Source organism: Canis lupus, chromosome 11 (genome assembly GCF_011100685.1).
Source record: "Canis lupus familiaris isolate Mischka breed German Shepherd chromosome 11, alternate assembly UU_Cfam_GSD_1.0, whole genome shotgun sequence".
Classification (NCBI taxonomy): domain Eukaryota; kingdom Metazoa; phylum Chordata; class Mammalia; order Carnivora; family Canidae; genus Canis; species Canis lupus.
Window position 1 is genome coordinate 14,706,142 of NC_049232.1, and position 23,585 is coordinate 14,729,726.

The following is a 23,585-nucleotide window of genomic DNA, read 5'->3' on the forward strand; positions in this document are numbered from 1 at the left end:
TCATCCTACTTATATAAGGTATCCAAAGTATTCAGTCTTAGAACCAGGAAGTAGAATGGTGGTTGTCAAGGAAAGGGGGGAAGGGAGAAAAGTTGAGCTATATAATGGGTATAGAGCTTTATTTTGCAAGATAAAAAAATTGAACTCTCATTTAATTCAGCAATTATAAGCTCTTTGTGTCAACTGGTGAGAATGTTCAGAATAGTGGCTTATACTGGGTGTAGGATAAATGCTCAATCTTAGTTCAACTAAACAATGCACACTGCCAAAAGGGAAGAAGTTTATTTACAAATCTGTAGAGTAGAGCAGTGTTTCTCAGCACTTAAAAATGCATTGCCAGGGCGCCTGGGTGGCTCAGTTAAGTGTCTGCCTTCAGCTCAGGTCATGATGTCAGGGTCCTGGGATTGAGCCCCATGTTGGGTTTCCTGCTCAGGGGGGAGCCTGCTTCTCCCTCTCCCTCTGCAGCTCCCCCTGCTTGTGCTCTCTTTTTCTTTAACAGATAAATAAAATCTAAAAATAAATAAATAAATAAATAAATAAATAAATAAATAAATAATAACAAAAATGCATGTTGTTTTCAGCCAAGCCCAAAATATCTCCCTGTCTTTTGATATTATTTGGAATTTAAAACTAAATGATAGAGCATGAATAAAAATGTGTGCCCATCCCTCACTGATTGTGAAACACTCCTCAAGTAATTACATTCTCAGGCTTGGAAATGCTGCTGGAATCTAAAGCAAAGATGAGAATAAAGACTCAGATGCTTGTCATTTTCCTCTTTTTAATCCATGGTAGGCATGGACCATGTCACTTTCTTTTCCAGTGAGCCCAGACACAGTATCTGAACTCTTCTCAACACTACCTTCTACACAGCTACATTTTTTTTTTTTTTTTTTTTGGCAGCTACATTGATAATATTGAATTGAGGTTGGCCTGTAAGGTGAGATCAACTTTCTTTAATTTTTTTTTTATTGGAGTTCAATTTGCCAACATATAGTATAACACCCAGTGCTCATCCCGTCAAGTGCCCCCCTCAGTGCCCGTCACCCAGTCACCCCATCCCCCGCCCAGCTCCCCTTCCACTTCCCCTTGTTCTTTTCCCAGAGTTAGGAGTCTCTCATATCCTGTCACCCTCACTGATATTTCCCACTCATTTTCTCTCCTTCCCCTTTATTCCCTTTCACTATTTTTTATATTCCCCAAATGAATGAGACCATATATGTTTGTCCTTCTCCGATTGACTTACTTCACTCAGTATAATACCCTCCAGGTCCATCCACGTCGAAGCAAATGGTGAGTATTTGTCGTTTCTAATGGCTGAGGAATATTCCATTGTATACATAGACCACATCTTCTTTATCCATTCATCTTTCGATGGACACTGAGGATCCTTCCGCAGTTTGGCTATTGTGGACATTGCTGCTATAAACATCGGGGTGCAGATGTCCCGGCATTTCATTGCATCTGCATCTTTGGGGTAAATCCCCAGCAGTGCAATTGCTGGGTCGTAGGGCAGGTCTATTTTTAACTCTTTGAGGAACCTCCACACAGTTTTCCAGAGTGACTGTACCAGTTCACATTCCCACCAATAGTGCAAAGAGGGTTCCCCTTTCTCCACATCCTCTCCAACATTGGTTGTTTCCTGTCTAGTTAATTTTCACCATTCGCACTGGTGTGAGGTGGTGTCTCATTGTGGTTTTGATGAGATCAACTTTCCATTCTTAGTTTAGGGTGTAATTTCCAGGTACCTGAATTTACATGTAAGGGTCTGTCAATCAAAATAATGAGCATACCAATGTAACACATAGCACACTCAGACTCTGAATGAAGGAGCTACTCCTCACTTCACTGCATCTCCTGTAAACTCTTAAAAGTGTACCTGGTCCAAGCATCTGCATATAGGAGAACATGGTCATTCTAGACATTGGAAATACCTTTTTTTAAAAGATTTTATTTATTTATTTATTCATTCATTCATTTATTCATTTATTCATGAGAGACAGACATAGGCAGAGGGAGAAGCAGGCTCCTCGCAGGGAGCCTGATGCAGAACTCTATCCCAGGACCTCGGGATCACGACCTGAGCCGAAGGCAGATGCTTAACCACTAAGCCACCCAAGCATCCCAGAAATGTGTTGAAAAGATAATAGAACTGTATTTGGATGATATACACGCAATAATGTGAAGTCTTTAACATTTACCATATAGATCCATATATGATAACATTTAAAGAATATACAAGGGAATCTGCTTTCAGCCTCTGTCTCCTAGGATGGCACGGCAGTTACTGAATCCAATGGGCAGGCTGTGGAACAGTGTCCACGAGCAAGTGTTCCGCAGTACCATAGCCAAATATACTGCACATCTGCTTCTTACTCCAGGGCTGAAAAAGTTTTTTGTTTTTATCTTTCCTAGGAAGATGCACTTTTACCTTTCACATCCAAGAATGCTTTGTCTGTGGACTAACACTAGCATCTTTCTGATCTGTATTAAATAGCAAGGTCTTTACAAGTCATTGAGCTGGGTCTGTGTACATGTGGAGGTGGGTTGGAGGTGGCATTAGGCTGAGAAGGGAGAAAATAACCCATTAAAATTTATTCTTTTAATTCAACAAATGTTATTGGGAAACCACTACATGTCAGGCACTTTCTGGATTCTAGGAATAAGGGTAGAAAGAAAACAAAGTTACTGACTGTCCTCCATCTTCTTGATATTTTTGTTTGAGGAGAGAAGGATGAACAAATAAGTAAAATCTACTGTGTGTTTATGGGAAATGAGTGTTATTTAGAAAAACAAAGCAGTGCAAGGGGATAGGTTATAGCCAGGTAGGGGTGATTATTTGTTCTGGAAAGGTCCTCGAGTATGTCAGTGATGACATTTGAGCTGAGGACTGGAGGGAGTGAGGGTGGAAGCCTTGTGGATGGATACCAGAGGGAAGGGCTTTGCAAGCAGAGGCCATGGACTGAAACAAGTTGAGGAAAGTTATGTGGCCATGGAATTGAGTGAGGGGAAAGTCGGGGGGAGAGGAGGTCCTAGAGTTCGAGAGGGAGCTAGAGAGTCATTGCCCTAGATGTCATTCTAACATCTCAATTTTCTCGGAGAGAGTTGAGAAGGTTTTTTGTGTTTGAGTAGAGGAAGGGCACGGCTATTGTTCTAGGTGAAAAGGACCCCTCTGGCTGTTATCTCAATGAATCATCCTACCATGGAAGGCCCTTAAGTGACATTGAACACTGTGCCATCAGCACAAGTTGCCCCTCTGGGAGCCCTTCTGGGTCTATTTGGGGGCATGCAGAGACAATGGGAAGGAGATCTAGCTGGTGCAGTAGGACAGTGAACTTCTTGCCCTACTGTTAGGGGAGACCTTTGCATTTCCCAAAAAGTCTTTCTAGACACCATAGATCCCTCAGGAACAGCGAAAGGTGGCTGCTTGAAGCCATTGTTGAATGACCACCTAGGTCAACCAACTTTTTGGAGGTGTGAACAACATTCCAGAGCATTCTCCTTCCATTATCTCTACTTGGCTTTAGCCATTTCCAGCAGCAAGGACCTCCTTTGAAAGTCAAGCTGTCAGGGTAGCTGCCCTGAATGAAGGACTGTTGAAAGGCAGGATGTGTGGCCGAACAATCTCCCGTCCTACAAACATTAACAAAGTCTGCAGTCCTGAGTCAGCTTATGGAGTCTTGAGAGACTCTTCCCTGCCCAGTTGTCACTGAGACAAAATCTGCCTGGTCAATTTGGAAAAAAAAATACTCCCCACCCCCCCACCCGCCCCCCCGCTTCAGTCTGGCTTTCTTATGAGAAATAATCTCTGAATTTGTTGGTCATTGATAGTCTGCTTTTTTGGCAGAGGTCAGTGCTCCTTATATTTTCCATTGACATCTAAGGTCAGCCAACACCAGAGGAAGAGATTCTATATATATTCTATATTATCCTGTATGGCAGCTGACTTCCTCATCCAGCTCAGGAGTCAGGCTTAGGAAGTCACTGGTTAAAATGTACAGAGTCGTCTCTGACCTGTCTCAAGGGCCCAGACTCACAAAAATATAGCTAAATCTGACAGACATTGTCATTTCAAGAATGAGACCCTTTGGTTTTCCTGTTTCCTGGTTTTCCTCCCCTCTGAGCAGTTCACTGAAACAGCGTATATCCTACATACTGAAGCAGGTGGAACTCAGCATCTACCGAGTTCTCCTCCATATCAATTTAACTGAAGTAGAAGAGAGAGAGAGACAGACAGACAGACAGACAGAATGACCCTGGAACTGTCAGACCTTTAAACTGGGAAGCACCCTTGACAGAATAAAGCAAAGAAAAACTAAGATTTGTTGTTGCTGTAATTTCACTGAGGGGCGGTGTCTTGCTTTTTTTTTTTCATTTGGTTGTTTTGCAAGCTTGGCATTATGGAAGAAAAATAGAATGTCAATAAATTCAACTTTGAACATCTATTCAATGAGTTATTTCCTAGTAGGAGGGAAAAAAATTGAACCAGCCGAGGCAGTCTAAAGGGAGACCGTGTAAATGACTTGTAACTAAGGGGATACGACCCTCTGCATAATTCATAATCATTAGTCTAAGTGACACTTCTGCAGTCACTCCACCAGGGCACTCGAACATGGCGGGGCTGAGACCCATGCAGGCCACTCAGCAGCCATCCCTGTGTGATCAGGTTTCTCTGAAAGACGACTCCCTGAAAGGCTAGATTTGGGCTGCAGGTTTTTTTTTTTTTTTTTTTTTTTTTTTTTTTTTTTTTTAAATGCAAGTTGCTGGCTCAGCTTCATCATGTGTGCAATTTAAGGGTTGCTCAAGTGATTCTTTAAAACTGCATAAAAGCAATTCTGCTGTGCCTAGGAGACAGTATTGCTATAATGTTCTGTGCATACATCTGCATGATTTCTCAGAGCTAATTCAAATTTAATGCATTGGTAATTCCTTTTCTGCCGAAGCCACCCAGCAGTAATCTGAAGGTTACAGAATGATCTTCCAGCTCCAATAACACTTTTAGACTAGCATAAATGGAGAGGCAGGAATATAATGGGCAGAATTAGGCTTGCAATGATACATTCCACCCTCATTACCACTCTGACTGAGGCTGACCAGAGTTTAGAGTGTTTTTAGAAGGATAATCATAATAGAGTTTTAATAAAACTGAAAGTCAAGCTATAGTGGTCTTTTATCAGAGACGGTGTAATAACCAAAATGACAGCATATGAACAACTTAGAAAATATTTCCCTAGCAAATGGAAAGACCGTTCTCAGGGTAAAATTAAAGCTTTGATTAGAACACTTAGAAGAAACCAACTCACAAGTTTATGGGGCATCAGAGAATAATAACTTAGCTTGGATGTCATAAAAATATTGACATCTAATTAAGGACCATATGAATAATAACAAGAATAAAGTGGGGAGTGTTTTTTAAATTTTTAATAAACTTTTAAATTTTATAATAAAATTAGATTTTTATAGAAAAATTGTGAAGATAGTACAGAGTTCCCAGAGGCCTCGGGCCTGTTTCTCCAATTATTAATGTTTCACATTACTGTGGTACATTTGTCATAATGGATGAACCAATATTCATACATTATTATTAATTAAAGCCCATATTGTATTCAGATTTCCTTAGTTTCTACCTACGCCCTTTTGCTGTTCTGAGATTCCCATCCAGGATACCATGATAGCTGTACTGTTGCCTTACATTTCTCCTCCTATGACAGTTTCTCAGACTCTCCTTATTTTTGATGACCTTGACAGTTTGGAGGAGTACTGGTCAGGGGTTCTGGAGAGGGTCCCTGAATTGGGACTTGTCTGACGTTTTTCTCATGATTAGGGTTTACAGGCTTTTGAAAAGACCACAGAGGACAAGTTCCATGCCTGTCACGTCATATCAAGGGCACATGCTATCAACATGACTTATCACTGTTGATGTTAACCTTGATCACCTGGCTGAGGTAGCATTTGGCAGGCTGATCTATCTTCCTATTTTCTATACTATATCCTTCGGGAAAAGATTACTCTTTGCAACCCACATTTAAGAAGTAGGGAATTATACAGATAATATTGTACTTGAATTATCTAGAATTGTTCTTCAGAGGAAATTTGTCTAGTCTCCCCATTTATTCCATCATTTATTATAATTAATTATTATCAATATATTAATATGGATTCATGGATGTTTATTTTGTGTTTTGTGTTATAATCCAATACTATCTTATTTTATCGTTCAAACTGTTACAATTTTGGCCATCTGGAACTTTGTCAGTTGGCTTCTATTTCCCTTTGATATAAAGACTGTTTTTTTAAAGATTTTATTTATTTGAGAGAAAGAGACAGAGATACCAAGAGAGCGCACAAGCAGAGAGGAAAGAGAGAGAAGCAGACTCCCTGCTGAGCAGGGAGCCCAATGTAGGACTCGATCCCAAGACCCTGGGACCATGACCCTAGCTGAAGACAGATGCTTAACTGACTGAACCACCCAGGTGCCCTGGTTTCTTTTTATTGTATGTTCACTTGTTTTATTGAGCACTTTCTTACTTTCTGGCACTACAGGATGCTCCAAACTCATCTTGTTATATTTTCTGTTCAAACTCTAGAATCAGCAATTTCTCCAAGGATGCTGGTTCTCTTTATTGGAGAACAGAATTAGAAAACAAAATCTGGGAGCTAGGTACACTGGTTGCTCCTGAGGTATTATTGTTTCTATGTCTTCTTGGCTAAAAGAGCAAGGAAGCACATGTGTGTAAAGTAACTCATGTTTGGTACTGTATCTATAAATGTTTCTGTGTCTGTAGAAAATATAACATGAGTTCATACTGAGGTCTCCAAGCCTAATATTCATAAATCACCATCGATTCCTCCCTCCTTTATCTGTAGCCTCCCACTCCAATACTAATAAACTTGGCCAACTTAGGAGTATTTTCCCCACTTACTTTGTGACCTCGGTGATAGTTCCTAACTCAAAGTCTGTCCTGTGTGACCCCCTCTTATCCTCTCCTATCTGGTGTAGAATGTCTTTCTATTCCAACTCAATATATTGACATTTCTCAAAAGTTTAAAGGTAATGAGCTCATGGGCCATTTCTGAAGTGAGTCCATGCCAAGGGTTAGTAGAGTCTTATCCTTAAATGGGGTTCCCTCAAGACTTAAAAAAAAATTGTGAAAGAGATGGCACAGCCTTACTCTATGGTGGTTAAACAAAAGCATTTGGCTTTCAGTGTTGTCAAACTAGTAAACTTCATAGGATTAAAATCACTAAAAGCTGTTTTTCCCTGAAACCAAGTATTAGTCATTGGCAGATGTTATCTGTTAGTAAAAGGATTGCAACCAATAAATGCTGGGGATCAAGGTCCTACTTAATACAAAAACCTGACATCATCTGTGTCACTTACAAATCTGGTATTAATTATTTGATAAGCTTGGGGCTGATTTTGTAACACAGACATTTTGTTGTATGAATGGTGAATGTCAAGGATGACTTATTACCCTGAACACATTTAAAAGGAAGGCTAATATGATTTCTTACAGGAAAGACCCAATGGCAGCTGTACCAGAGAGTGAATTACACCGTTGTGTGCACTGTACAAGACTTATTTTTTCCAGAGCCAGAGAAAAAGAACAAGGCATAGGCATATCTTCATAGTGATGGTGTTTTGGCTTCTCTGATTTTTGGGTTACAAATCCAGGAAAAGAAAAAAACAGAGGATAGGGAGGAGTGCAGCTTAGCAATCTGAAAGCAGGGTCTTTTAGTCCACAATGAACTCATGAAATTTCAGTTCACAACAACAAAACAAAAACAAAACCACCTTTAATAGAATACCAAGTTGAGAGGACATGGGGAAGGATGTCAACATTATCATCTAACACAGCTGGATTTTCTGTCCTAACAACTTTATAAGGAGACATCTCAGAACATAAGTTGTATAATTCATTGCTTTGTTTGTTTTTTGTGAACATGAGCAATGTTGAATGTGGCTCGTGAAGGAAAAAACAAATCAACACGGAACCAAAAATCAAACTTCACGAGACTGACTAAACAACAGTATATAGATATAGTATATAGATACTGTATGTATGTAGCATATAGTATGTAGTATACGATATACTACACTGTATAGTACAGTATATAGATATTTCCTTAAAGTCCAGTTTATATTGTGGTTGTTTACCCCAAAAAGAAGAGTAATCTTTGAATTAAGCTGAGGGTAAATTGAAGGCAAGCATGTGGTCCCTGAGCAGACCCTCCCTGCCTGTCTGCAACAGCAGAGATATATAAAAGGAAATGAGATCTCTGGCAGAAACAATCCCTGTCTGCTCCTGGTTGATCTGTTCTCTGGAAACTCCTAATTGTCCATATCCTATCTTGACAATTTTATAAACAATATTGTTACTGAGCATATAGTTTTATTTCCAGCATAGTCACACATCATCTAGGCAAACTGGCACCTGTTTTTTTTTGAACAAAAATACAGGTTTCATAGTCATAGCGGGTCAATGAGGCAGGAGGTGAACAGAATATACCCAAGCTTCATAAGAAAGGCTGAAGCTCTGTTTGCCTCTGAAAGCTGGTGTTAGAATGAAGTCACATGCATGATTATCAAGAGGCATCTGAAAGCCACCGCCTCCTACTATACCTGATTGTGTTCCACCTGCTACAGCAAGGCACACTCAGCCCAAGAGCTGCAATGGGGACTCTAGTGACCCTTTGGAAACACCATTTAGTCGCTATGGGTTTCTATGACCACTCAATACAGTGATGACTAAGTAATGGTCCATACTGTGGTGGAGAATCAGGGTGTGACAAATATTTGAGAATATGAATGACATGAAAGTTAGCCATTGTTCTTAGTCCAACCCCCCCCCCTTTTTTTAAGGAATTCAATTACTATGGCTGATTTAAGCAGAAGAAAGGAGTATTTGTTGAGAAATGATTGATAAACATGCTGATTTCATTGAGTTTATGTGGCTAAATATATAAGGCAGCACCCCCCCCCCCCCCATTGGTACTCTATGCATGAAAGCTTCACTCTTAGCTTTCTTGGGTAGGGTACTCCTAAAACTTGAAAGCTTGATTCCCCATCCAAATAATTTTTATTCCATAGGCTTCAACAGTAAATTTGATAGAGTCATTCAGAGTATAAATAAAAACGATAAGATGAAATGAGAATAATCACAAAATATGATTTGGTCCTTTCTCTTTCCATTTTACGAACCAGATATTATCAACACTTAACTTTTTTTTTTTTTTTTTTAATTTTTATTTATTTATGATAGTCACACAGAGAGAGCGAGAGAGGCAGAGACACAGGCAGAGGGAGAAACAGGCTCCATGCACTGGGAGCCCGATGTGGGATTCGATCCCGGGTCTCCAGGATTGCGCCCTGGGCCAAAGGCAGGCGCTAAACCGCTGCGCCACCCAGGGATCCCAACACTTAACTTTTAAAGATACAGTGATTTTTAGTTCCATGATAATGTTCAAATCTATTAGTATGGTATAAAGATTTCTTCAAAACCTGTGTCCAAAAATGGCTACACATAGGGGCACCTGGGTGACTCAGTGGTTGGGTGTCTGCCTTTGGCTCAGATCATGATCCCGGGGTCCTGGGATCAAATCCCACATCAGGTTCTCCGCAGGGAGCCTGCTTCTCCCTCTGCCTGTGTCTCTGCCTCTCTCTTCCTCGAATAAATAAAATGTTTTTTAAAAAAACAAAAATGGCTACATATGTTATGAAAATATGCTCAATTATACTCTTTTTAAGAGAAATACAAGTAAACAATCCAGAAGTGAAATGTCCCCCTAATCTATTTGAAAATTTTAAAGGCTTCATGATATCCAAAGCTCCTGACAGTTCTGTGGGAAGAAGAGCACACTTGATAAACTACTGAGGGAAGGAAAACTTGTTGGAAAGAGTCTAAAAAGTTATTTAGCCAAGACATTTATATACTAAGATATTGATAACATTGCAATTAACAAAAAATCCAGAAAGCTATGCAAAAAAACCATCAATCAAATCAGTTGTTTTAACTCTACAGTAGAATATAGTAGAATATGATGCAGCTGCTAAAAATACTCTGTAAGTTCTATATGTGTTGCTGTGGGAGGATCTACAAATGTGTTATAATGCTTCCAAAAAACCATCAAGATGCAGAAGAGCATGTAAGGTATAATTTATTTTATTTAAAAATTCAAATTATTCAAAATACATCTTCCTTAAAGGAAACTCAAAAAACTATTAAGCATAATTCTCTTTGGAGAGACACATCAGAGAAGAGAAAGTGATGTCTTTTACCTCCTTCTTGTCTTTTTATGTATGATTTAACAAAAAAACCATACATACATTTGTGATTTTATTTAGAACCTTGTCAACAAGGCTAGTTAATTATTGAGATTATGAATTTTTTTTTTTGCTTTCTTTTAAGATTTATTTATTTGAGAGAGAGCATGAGCTAGGGAAGGGGGAGAGGGAGAGGGAGAAGAAGTGCTCAACCCTGGGATCATGACTTGAGTCAAAGGCAGGCACTTATCTGACTGAGCCCCCCAGGTGCCCCTTATTTTTTTGCTTTCTTCTTCTTACTTCAGTATATTTAAAATTTTGTGACACGTGCTATTTAAAATTCGGAATAAAGACTAAATTGTCTTTTTAGCTCCCTTTCTTCCTACTCCATCCCCCTCCAACAACTTAATTTGCTATTTTTAGAATGGGTCATATATTTTCATTTCTTTGCATATAATGCTTTGTGCTGGGAATATTTTCCTCCCTCTTTGTGAATCTGGTAAACTCCCCTCCATGATTTCATAGCAACTCAAATATTCTGAGTCTGCTTTGTTCTTGGTATATGCACTGTTTAACCTAGTGTCGACCAAATGTTACTTGGCATTAATTAATTTTCCTAAAATGTTCTAAGTATTATGGCACTACTTTTAAAGATGCTTAATACTAAGAGTTTAAGAGCGTTTTTTTTTATAAGCTCCTATTGGTGAAGTTTATAATAGCTTTGGTTTCTGTACAGAATCTGTGATATTCTGAATCTGAAGACACTTGATAACAATAGTGTAACGATACTCATATCCCTATTTATACCTTACAGGTTCATCCAGCGATAACCTAAATCTCATGTCCAACCTCCCCCATGTGAAATACTTATCCCTGCTTTTAATAGACATTAAATGTGTAGGCTGGGGCTCAGAATTTTTCTTTTTTTTTTTTTTTTAACCTGCAGGGCAGACTGTAGCAGCAGAACTAAGGGAGAAGTAATGGAGTGCACTGCGTGAGAAATTTACATTATTATCTGGCAGTAGATTGGTTTACTTACTCTGTATCCACCAGCTCTGTCCCTTGATAATCACCTTCACACTCAGCTGCACTTCAGAGCTTGTTTACCATGTTGCAATGATGTTTATTCCCTGAGTTTATTTGATGTTGGCCATTTGAAAACATTATCATTTAAATTGGTTCCTGTAACTAATGAGCATATGTTTCATATGTGTTTCACAGGAATGAGCCAGGGGAAGTATCAGTGTGAGAGGACGGTTTCTGTAGGTAGTTATTTCAGCCACAGTATCATGTCAAATTTTAAACTGTTCAGGTGCTAAGGGGGGAGATCTGGCATGAAGTGATAACAGAATTTTGTGAGAACTAAGGAAAAAAAAAAAACTTGAAACCAAAGCTGAGATCATTATAAGCTAACTTAAGAGAAACCTTGAATGCAGAATCTTGAGACTTGCTTTGGGACATTGTGAGTCTACTGAATGACATAAGTATTCCCTTCAAACTTGCTGGAGGGAGATGACAAGAATGTCAAATTCCTCTCTACAACTACAGACTGCTGTAGTGGGTTACCCTGAATGCAAGCGTGCAGAATATAGTTATCTATAATGACATTGTGAAGGGTGAGGCTTGGTACCCAAAGCAATCCCCCTCAACTAGGAGAACATGAAATAACTGCACTGAAAGTGAAGAGAAAGAGAAAGGTGAGTAGGAATGAGAGGTAGACTCTGAAATATGATTTCGTGGAACTAGAAAACTAAAAAAAAAAAAAAAAAAATTCAAGTGTGAATTCGCCACTCAGTATGTCTCCAATGCCCTTCTGGGGTGCCACCCCCATATTTCCCTGGAGAATCACGTCCTCCTTGGCACTTAGCTCAGTGTTTTGGATACGGCTGACTTCTCTGACCCGAGGAGGGCACTAATTCTACTCAGTCAGAGTCTTGTCTTCTCTTGGCCTCAGGGCCTGGCTCAGGCATTAGTGTGTAACCCAGTCAGATTCCATGAAACCTAAGACTCTTGGCAGGGATTTCTGATAAATATGTATACATTGTCCTGTAGACGTGGACCTAGGGGAGTCAGATAGCTCTGATATACAAAAGGGACAAGAAGTGAGCTAAGATCTGAAGAAGGATCAGGCCCTGTGGCACTCTGCCACAGATGAAGCTACATCCATCCAGGACTTCTTAGTAACATGACCCAATAATGTGACTCTGCCTATTTGGGTTTAGCTTGGATTTTCAGTCTCTTGCAATGAAAAGCATCCTGATGCACTATAGAAATATTTAGATCAGTATTTCATGTAAAAATGGATATAATGAAAGTATCATGGTCTTCAAAGCTCTGAACCAGATACTAACTAATCTAGAACCCGATCATAATGTCAATGAACTATTCAAGAAGAGTTTAGACAATAGCCGCAAACATGACGGTTGGCATCACTTAGGTGTTTTTCATTATCTTTTCAGCTTTGGATAGTATTTTTCATTACCTGTACATACGCATATTTAAAATGTCAATTGTACTCCTTTTGCTAGAACAAGTGTGGCAACTGACTCTCTATTAAACAAGCAGGAATTTAACACCTTAAACAGCTTTTTAAACAAGTGAAAAACTTTAGCTTTATTATTGGGTCAAAAGGCTATGAAAGTTCAAACGATATTATTGGCATTTTTTTCAGCTCTGTTATAAATACGTGTAATAGTTACATGATTCCTTGGCAAATATTCATGACTATAAATTACACTAAGCAGAGTGTGCACTTAATGACAGAACAGTATTTTTCATTGTATAATAAACTCTGAAAGCATTTGCTACAATAAAAGAAACAACATTCATAAACCTTAGCTTGGGAACTGGATTTTCATTAATAGCTCTACATGCTGCTCTAGGAAGATGGCTGTCCTAGATATAGAGATAGTCATGCATAAGAGATACTACAGAATAAATGTCGGTGTCCCCCTCCCCTCAATTCATATGTACATCAACGACCTAGGTATATCTTGGGATTCCATTTCAGTAAAGCTCAAAGTTAGCAAAGCTAAGTAACGTATTGTTGAGGAATATGTACACATGAGCTAAAATCCTTTTTAAAAGCAAAGAAAAAAGCATAAGCAACAAAAGCAGAAGTAAACTAGTAGGATTAGATCAAACTAAAGAGTTTCTGCATAGCAAAGGAAACTAATAAGAAGGCAACTTATTACCGAATGGTAGAAAATATCTGCAAATTATAAACCTAATAAAGGATTAATATCCAAAATATTTAAAAACTCACACCATCCAATAGAAAACAACAACAGTCAATTGACTCAATTGAGAAAATGAGCAGAGAATCTGAATAGGCATTTTTCCAAGAAGACATACAGAAGGCCAACAGATACATGAAAAAATTCTCAACATCACTTATTATCAGGTAAATGCAAATCAAAACCACAGTGAGATACCGTCTCACACCTGTCAGAATGATTATGATGAAAAATAAAAGAAATAACAAGTGTTGGTGAGGATGTGGAAAAAAGGAAACCGCCATGCACTGTTGGAAGGAATGTAAATTGGTGCAGCCACTCTGGAAAACAGCATGGAAGTTCCTCAAAAAGTAAAACTAAGACTACCATATGATCCAGCAATTTTACTTCTGGGTTTTTATCCAAAGAAAATAAAAACGCTAATTCAAAAAGATATATGTATCCCCATGCTCACTGCAGCATTAACTACAATGGCCAAGATAGGAGAAGATAGAGCCCAAGTGTCCACCAACAGATGAGTGGATAAAGATGTGGCATATATACACAATGGAATACTATTCAGCCATAAAGAGAAGGAAATCTTGTCATTTGTCCAATACGGATGAACCCTGAGGACATTCTGCTAGGTGACTTAAGTCAGAGAAGAATAAATACTGTCTGATCTCACTTATATGCGAAATCTAAAAAAACGGAAAGCAAAACACCAAGTGAATAGATTCAGAGAACAGATTGATGGTTGCCAGAAGTGGGGGATGGAGAGAGGTGAAATGAGTAAAGGGAGCCAAAAGGTACAGATTTCTAGCTAAGAAATAAGTCATGCAGATATAGGTATACCATAATGACCATAGCTAATAATGCTGTATTACATATTTGAATGTTGCTAAAAGAGTAAATTTTATGAGGTCTCATCATAAGAAGAGCAGTTTTAACTGTGTATGATGATGGATGCTAATGGATGTTAACTATTGCGGTGACCTTTTCATAATATATGCAAATACTGATACATTATGTTGTATACCTGAAACGAATATGTCAATTATACTTCAGTTAAATAGAAAACAGAGCAAGGGAGTGATAAACCCAAATTCCAGATGGCAGTTATGTATTTTGGGGCAGGGAGCTGGAAAGGGCATGGTGAAGGGGTACAGAACTAGCTCCTCATGGCATGGGTGATGTCAGCAACACCGTAGGACTTGGGTTTGCTCATGGCATCACCAGTGTTTATTTTAATTTCATTCTTTGTAGTAAGTATATTAGTTTCATATATTCCTTTTCACATATCAAATATTACATAACAAAAAAATATCAAAGATGCCTGGCTAGGAGTGTATAAGTACAGATAGTTTTGACTGTATAAATCTAATAGTTAAGGCATTAAAATTCAGGCTTACCATTCAAAATGTATTAAACTCAAGGTTTAACTTGGGTCTAAATGGACACATTCTCAAATTCAGGATTATCCCCAACACCTTACATGCCTCTTTCCCCATTTTTTGACAAATATCAAACTAGTGGAGGATCCCTGGGTGGCTCCGGGGTTTAGCGCTTGCCTTCAGCCCAGGACGCGATCCTTGAGTCCCGCATCAGGCTCCCTGCATGGAGCCTGCTTCTCTCTCTGCCTGTGTCTCTCATGAATAAATAAATAAAATCTTTTAAAAAATATCAAACTAGTGGCAAAGATAATATTGGTAAAATATGTAAGAAAAGTTAGTAGTCACTTTTCCTTCCTAAAATTTATGTGAACTGTAAATTTAACTATTTGTCTACCAGTCTTCTCTCCCTTTTTATCTTACTAAGGAAGACAGGTTAAGATAAAGGCTTTCAATCAGCCAACCCAAGCTTCCAAACAAGTTCTGTGTCACTTACTGGTTGTATGACTTTGTGGCAAGTTACTTAACCTCTTTAAACTTCATTTTCTTGATGTGTAAAATGAGGTTAGTAATAGTACCTACCTTGCTGAGCTGTGGGGATTAAACGAAATGAATGACTATAATAAAAACAAATGTCTATAATAAACTTGGTCTCAGGCCTGGCAACTAGTAAACATTCAATAGATTTTAATTATTATAATTATTATGTCAGCAAGCATACAGTAGTTAAAGCTGGTAAAAAAAATTACTCTTAAATATCAGAGGGAAAAAAAAATCACTTGCTTTTCCAAGGTTAAGACCTCAAATGTATACTTACATTTGAATTCTAGAAAGTGTTACAAGAGAGCCAAACATCCCCATTATGAGTTTTCTCTTTCAGCTTGAAACACTTCCCTAGCATCTACTATATGAAAGTATTAAAGAACAAAAACCCCCAACTTTGTAAACTTAACATGCAAACCTATATGTGGACATGTTTTTCTTGTAACATTGTACACATTGTACTATCTGCCTGGGCAAGTAGCTCACAGAGTTGATTAAAAAAATTCAATAGCCAAACAACAAAAAAACACCAATGTAATGTGGGCTTGACAGTGAAACATGAGAAATCTTGATGATTGAACAATTACCTCATACTTGAAGAAAGTCATTCTTAATTGGGGCATCATAAAAAACAAACATGCAAAATGCTGTTTGTTCATATAATTCCAGCATTGCAAATATTTATATATAAATTTAATTCATTAATATTCATAAAAATTTGCCCCAAATATAGATGTTTTTCTCTGGGCTTCAAACATATAATTTTGCATTGGGTAACTATGACTTATCTCAAATTTGCCTCAGGAAAAAGTATAACTGAACTGAATCACAAACACTTAGTTGTAGTTGCAAATGAATAGCCTTTTTTCTTTCTGATAGAGTAATGTCTCTCCTCATGACTTGGAAGTCAGTATTTAAAAACATAATAATTTTAAAAAAATCCAATGTGTAGTTCTACACATCACCTTTCTTGTAATAGCCTAATATATTCACTTCTTGCCTTCACCAAATAAAGATTTATTTATATATTTATTTGAGAGAGAGAGAGAGAGAGATCTCTCATAGAGTGAGAGGAAGAAGCAGACTCCCCACTGAGCAGAGAGCCAGTCACAGGCCGATCCCAGGACCCTGAGGTTGTGACCTGAGCTGAAGGCAGATGCTTAACTGACTGAGGCACCCAGGTGCCCCTTGCCTTCACCAAATAAAGTATTTGGACTTTCCTACTATTTTGCCATAAAATTAGTCCTTTAATGCTGTATGTAAGAGAGAGATAGTGAATTGGATTCTTCAGGGGTTCATCAGTGGGTATTGTGGGGAGAAGTGACACCTGCACTAGTATCCCATCAAAACTTTCCTAGGATGGGCAACACTTCTAGCTTAGTGCTTGAAAACGAGCCTCATGAGCTCCCCTAATAGTTGATACATTTGTGAAGGTCAAGAGCTCATCTTATATCCTGTTGTCTCTAACATAGAGCCTAACACCTCACACAAGTCCTCAAACATTTGCTAACTTGTAAAACAGAACAAAAGAAAACAACAACTGTAAAACAATAGCCTGCATTTTCAGGCTTATATAATATTGAAACTAATTCTGTGCAGCTAATTAAAAGCAGAAAGGGGACATAACTGTGGATAATTGAGTAAAATTAAGAGTCCATTCAGCATGTTGATGTGCACTTACTAGAGCCTAGGTGGAGAGCTACTCACAGCTATAAGCCAACTGTGTCCAGATCGTGTGCACTTGTTGTTTGATTTGTGCTGTGAAGATCTATTTGTAGTCTTGGTGGAGTAACAAGATAAAAATTTATTTGATCCTCTTTACCAAGGGTAATTACAAACCAAATTGAAGTATCTCTCAAGTTCGGAAAAGTTCACCCAAACATTGCTATATTACACTTCCTATTACTCTCTGACTTTCCTGAGTTCACAAGGGCTTTTGTTCCAAGCAGATCCACTGATGTAACATGAAAGGCTTTATTCTAATTTTCACCTGGATAAATCAGAGAGTGTGGCACAGTTTGGCAGAGCAGACTTTAGTGCGATTTACTGTGTGAAATCTACCTCAAAGCAGATCATGAAAGCAAAGTTGCCAGATGATTGATTCAGAATTAAGTTGGGGTTTCACGTTTTGTCACTTCTGGGTTTCTAGTAAAAAAAACAAGTTTCTCTTTTTCAGTTTCACAAACTGTATGAAAGTCTGTTATTCCTCTGTGGCTTCCTGACTGCCACTAATGGCAAGATTCCATCTGTTTTGGCTTTCCTCATTTAACTCTGACATTTTGAGCTTTGGTTATTGACTAAATGACTGACTTGGGAGGCAGTCTCAAGTAATCTCAAGGTGTATGTGTATTCGTCCAGATGGCCTGTGTGCCTCCGTGTGTGTGCACGTGTGTGTGCAATGATGGACATTCTGAGCAGACAGGGATTATCATGTTTGGTATTCTGTTTTCACTATCTAAATCCTACCCAAGACAACAGGGTTAAAACCTCAGTAATTTGAAAAGCAAGGATCACCACTATTCTGAGCCAGTTTGGGTGATTTGATGTTTTAGTTAAACAGCTAAACAAGAGGGTATTTATTTGGCGAGGGAATCAGAGCTACTTAGAATGGTGGGCCATTTTGACTAGATTCAGACCAACTAAATGAGGTGTTTTATGTTTGTTTCCCCAAAGGATAAAATAGAGTAGAAAAGGTTTGTCCACATCCAAAATAGCTTGTCTCTTTTCCTTCAAACATCCTGGATTCCAATTTCTAGTTTCCTTTGATATAATGAGGTACAAGAAGATCTACACACTGAGCCCATCTTAAACATTTTCTTTTTCTCCTTTAGGATGAAAGGCTACTTTGTGAGTTGCACCTTCACACTCTAGTGTCTAGCCTAGTAATCCCATGGAGGTGCATAAATTTAAGTTGAATGATAGAACTGCAAAGTAGTAATTTGTTTTATGAATCTAGACACCATAGGTTTATATTTTAAAAAAAAGCTGTAAGTGGGTATAAAAGTGTAGATGGTCTATAGGTCCCTCTTTCCCTTCTAAACATAGGTAGTTTACATCTAGGACTTAAATTTAAGATCTTAGAGGAATTCCTATTTGTTTTTATGTGAATTCTACTCACCCTCCGCATGCTTCAGTTTTCCTCAGAAGCAGTAGCAATGGGACCCATTCTAGTGTTGCCGGAGCCGTCAGTACTCAGGCTTGGCCTAGCTGCCAATGCAGATGTGGATTCCAGAACATTTGAGGTTATGGGGATAAATAATGTGTTCCCCACTGAGAATACCTTAGGGTCGTTTCTTGCTTTGAAGTAACCTGTGGTAAATTTCTTTCTATAGGTAGCAGGTACTTCATAAAAATAGGTTCCAGATTACTGGGAACATGCTGGGTCCATGTGAATTTTTTAAGAGTCCCAAGGCTGGGAGGGAGAGCAAGGAATCCTGATTGAATGTCAGACATTGTTAGGCGCTCTATGTGGGCTGTCTTTTCAAGTCCCCAAAATAGTTCTGTGAGGCCAAAGACTTCTCAGTGATGAGGAAACTCATCAAGGGGTTCACCTGCCTGCTTGAAGCCAAGGAACTGAACAGAAGGAATGCAATCTGAATCCAGGTCTGATTCCCAAGCACAGTTTTTCTCACTGCACTGTGTGTGATGTGTCTGCAGGTCTCTTGCTAGACTGGAGGGTACAGTCAGATCTCAGTACGAAGAGATGGTTTATGAAAAAGAGACTCTTTGAGGGTGATGATTGGTCATCATTTATAGGGTGGTAGGAAGGGGTGCTTTTCTTTCTTTATGGGGGGTAATTATTTTTACTCTATCAAAGGGTTCTAATGCTATCCTCTGAAGACAGAGGCTTCAAACAACTTTCCTTAAATTATAGTTTTAATAGAATGAAAGGAAATGTCATATGAAGGGAGTGCTTTCCTGAGTTGAAAATGAAGAAGATGCCTGAGCATCCACGCTGATGCTAAGCAGAATCCTCACTAGGAACTTTTGTTCCTTACGCCCAGAGGACTGGTTTTGTTATTAATCAGTAAAGAGCTAAGTACGTACATATAGATGATACATTGCAAATCATAAGACATACTGGATTAACAAATTACAATTGATCATAGGATTTTCTTTTTCCTTTTTTTTTTTAACCTCTGGGAGATATTTTGGTTTTGTAGGGTGTGGTTTTCACAAAAAACTAGTTGTTCCCTTCTCCTTCAGTCCTTTACACACACACACACACACACACACACTTATTCTTAACTGCTTTTAAAAGATTCTTGAGCGTGGCTGGAGAGCAAAGCAGCATAGGCAGCAGGCTGATGAGGATGATGGAAGCAGACAGAATCAGGTCAGGGAGCTGGGTATGAGGACATGATAGGCATGATCGTTAGACAAACACTTTATAGGTTTTTAAGTTATTATCACGGTGTATGAAAAATTCATACAAAGCTGGGATGAGATATTTATAATGGACATTGAAATAACATATATTCTTCTTTCTGATCAGAAAGTAATACAGATATGTTTGGAAAATGTATGTGCACGGAAGAAAAGAAAAATCAAATAATCCCACCCGGCTGAGACAATACTCTCAATTGTATCAAGATTGTGACGTATTTCAGACCTTTACCACATCACTCAGAGGTAAAAACAAAAACAAAAACAAAAAAACCCCCAAAACCCAAATGACTATAAACCATATATTATTCCTGTAGGTTCTGTCCCTGAATGGTTGTGGGAAAACAAGGTGATAAAAAATGCTGAACTCCTTATAAATAGATCCAGATTGCATGACAGAAGTCAGAAGTTTTAGCAATTTCTATTACATGCTGGTTCATTTTTGAGGGTAAACACTAATGAAACTGGAGATGTTTAGGGTACTAGTTCTGGGTACAGAAACACTGTTCTGCACTTCACTTGCTTTTCTCATGCTTTGCAGAAACTAGAAAGCTCATACCAGGCTGAAATGTTAAATTTATAATTAATGATGTTTAACTTCTTGTAAAGAATGGAATTTATAGTAAGTGAAAGGCCAGGAAATATTGCAAAGGGAGTAAAACTATCAATGGGCAGTCAAGCATTTACATTTACTGTTCAAATACATTTGATTTTAATGCTGGAAAAAATCCTTGCACAAGGTATATATATATGTCAAATTATCATGTGTGCACTTTAAATGTTCTACAGTCTTGTCATTGATACCTCAACAAAGCTGGTGGGGGGGGGGAGGAAAAACAAGTCCATATTCTAACCCTTGGACCCTGCTGATATACTGTCTTATACACAGCAAAACACACTTTGAGGATGTGACTAAAGTTCCAGCTCTTCAGATGAGGAAGTTATCCAGGATTAACTAAGCCCAGTGTAATCACATGAGTTCTTAAAAGCGGAAAAGGAAGAAAGCTGGCAACTTCGTGAGAGAGAAGTGATATGAGAGGGTCCTAGCTTGCTATTGCTGTCTTTGAAGATGGAAAGAGCAGGTCATGAGCCAAAGAATGTAGGCAGCCCTAGAAGCTGGAGATGGCCTTCAGCTAATCACTGTACCCAACTGAATTTTGCCAACAACCTGAAAGAGCAAGAAAATAGTGACCTCAGATACAGAACTTTAAAGAAATGGATTCTCTCTTGATGTCTCCAATAAGGAACAGAACTCTGGTGACACATTGATTTTTAACCCTATAAGACCAGTGTGAGACACCTGGTTGGCAGAAATATATTAGATAATAAATTTGTTTTAAGCCTTGAAATTATGGTGATTTGTTACAGCAGCAACAGAAAACTAATACACCCTGCATAGGGTTTGAACCATTTTGCACTCTCCTCAGCAAGTGGTGAGTCTTTTCCCCCACATCTTCTCCAATAGAATATGTTGCCGGACTTGGAGATTTTTGCCCATATGGAGGGTGAGAAGAGTACCTCTGTGTGATTCTAATTTGCGTGTATCTTAATATGAATGAGGTTGAGTGCCTTTTCATTTATATTTATTTGTATTAAAGAAATGTCTTTTCATGTTTGTTGCTTATATTTCTATTGAGTTACTGGTATTTAATCAAGGTCTAAGGGTTCTTTACATATCCAGAAGATGTAGGCTTTACATGTAATGAGAATTACAACCATTTTTTCCCCAAATCATTCATTTTCCATGTGGATTTAAAGGTGAACACTGACCCCTTCACTATTATCTCCAGTTTCTTTGAATTTTTCATCAGATTGTTGTAGGTCTCTGGGCAACATAAGCTAAAATACCAAGAGAACACATTTTTGAGGGAAGAAATAAAAAAAGAAAGAATAGTTAAATAGACTTGCTTCTTTCTTTACCTCCTCACCTCCAGTCTGAGTCACTGTCATGGCTCCTTTACTTTTTTTTTTTTTTTTTTAGATTTTTAAATTTACTTTTTAGAGAGAGAGTATACAGGTGGGAGGGGCAGAGGGAGAGGAAGAGGGAGAGAGTATCTTAAGCTGATCCCATACTGAGCATGGAGCCTGATGCAGGCTTGATCTCATGACTCTGAGATCATGATCTGAGCTAAAACCAAGAGTTGGATGCTTAAGTGACTGCACCACCCAGGCACCCCATGTCATGGCTCCTCTCTAACACTTTGGACTGAAGTCTACGTGTAGCTCTCAATTCTAGAGTGGTTACCATCAGGAAGAAAAGGCTTTGTGTAGTATAATACCAGGATCACAGCAAGCACAGCATTTTGCAACAAAGTCTTCAGTTAAAAGTTGCATTCTTGGACTTTAAACTGTCCAAGAACCCCAAGTTTGGTGTTTCATATGAGCAGAGGCAGTGGTATCATTATTCACAGTGAAATGCTGACAGGCCCCTCTCTGCGGTGACACCAGCCAGCTCAGGTTATAATTATCCTTGTTACATCATGGCTTCCCTTGCTATATGCAGAACAAGCCAGCTTGTGCTTGGGAGACAGATTTGTGTTTATAGCCAAAGAATTGTTCCTTTCTAATTCAAATCAGGTTTGCTGATAGCTAGGGAGGGGGGCGGGGAGGGGGGAGGAAGAAAAACTGTTATAATTAGAGTATCATGAGGAAAAACAATAAACACATAAAGGATGAAGAGGTGATCATCATCTAGTTTGAAACAGAAGATCAGGGTGTAAGCCAGGCATTTCTGACAAGGATATCAGTACTAGGTTCATTAACTGCCCTTCCTGCTTTCAGAATATTTTAAATGTGGCAATTTACATTAAAATGGATTTAGTGACACCATCTTCTCATTACTGTCAGTTTACATTTGGGTTCATAAACTATAATTGTAAATAAAATATGCTTTTCATTACAATGTCTATTTAGTAGGATATGGTAGGAAATTAGAGGCATAATCATGATCTAAATTATTAATTCAGTGATATTTTTCAGGTGCCATATGTAGATTCTCCACTGTGCATAATGAATAGGCATGCAGCGGTTGAATCAGGTCTATATCTTCGTCTCCTCTTCCCTGCCTTTATGTTATTTTGTTTTTACTTCTTCACTTCCTCACAATGGTACATAGTAGAAGGGGGTTTCTCAAGTACTAAGTCTTTGATTATATGACATTATTTCCATTTCATTTCTCCTACTGAGTTTCAAGGGGAACTGTAAAAAATATCATACTTCCTCCTTGCCATATCCTAAACATTTTGAGAAATCATGAGTAAGACAGATTGGGAGATCAAAATATCAGCTTTATCATGGACAGAATTTAATTTGGAGTGTGTAACTTAGTCTGTGGGCCAAATGGACTAGAATTTGGTAGATTCCTGCTCTGTCGATAATGATGAAACTGGACAGCACAGGCTTCCTCACGTATTGGCCTGAATATCAGCCATCCAAAGATGTGAGATCTTAACTTCAAGCACCTGTCAATGTGATATGGTAAAGTTTTTGCAGATGTGATTAAGAATCTTGAGATGTGGAGATTTTTCTGGACATCAAAGTGGGCCTCAAGTACCTTTAACAGTGTCTGGAGAAGGCAATGTGACCAGGAAAGCAGAGATGAGAGTGATGTGGCCGTAAGCCAAGGAATGCCAGGAGCCCAAGATGCTAGAAGAAGCAAAGAGTAGCTTGCCTTGACCCCCCACCTACTCTCCTGAGGGAGTGTGGCTCTCCCAAATCCTTGATCTTGGCCCATTGAAACTAAATTTGGACTTCTGGCCTCCACAACTCTGAGAAAATAAATTTCTG

The 23,585-nt window shown here is 38.5% G+C and overlaps 2 long non-coding RNA genes across 2 annotated transcripts in view; one reads left to right on the top strand and one right to left on the bottom strand.

Moving 5' to 3' along the window:
• The window catches only part of LOC119873875, a 37,739-nt gene extending 16,458 nt beyond the window's left edge, over positions 1 to 21,281 (top strand). The window contains exons 3-4 of the long non-coding RNA XR_005366613.1: positions 19,909 to 20,045; positions 20,689 to 21,281. This is a non-coding gene — a long non-coding RNA (uncharacterized LOC119873875). The remainder of the gene's footprint in view (positions 1 to 19,908; positions 20,046 to 20,688) is intronic.
• The window catches only part of LOC106559535, a 167,768-nt gene that overhangs the window by 16,397 nt on the left and 127,786 nt on the right, over positions 1 to 23,585 (bottom strand). The window lies entirely within an intron of this gene.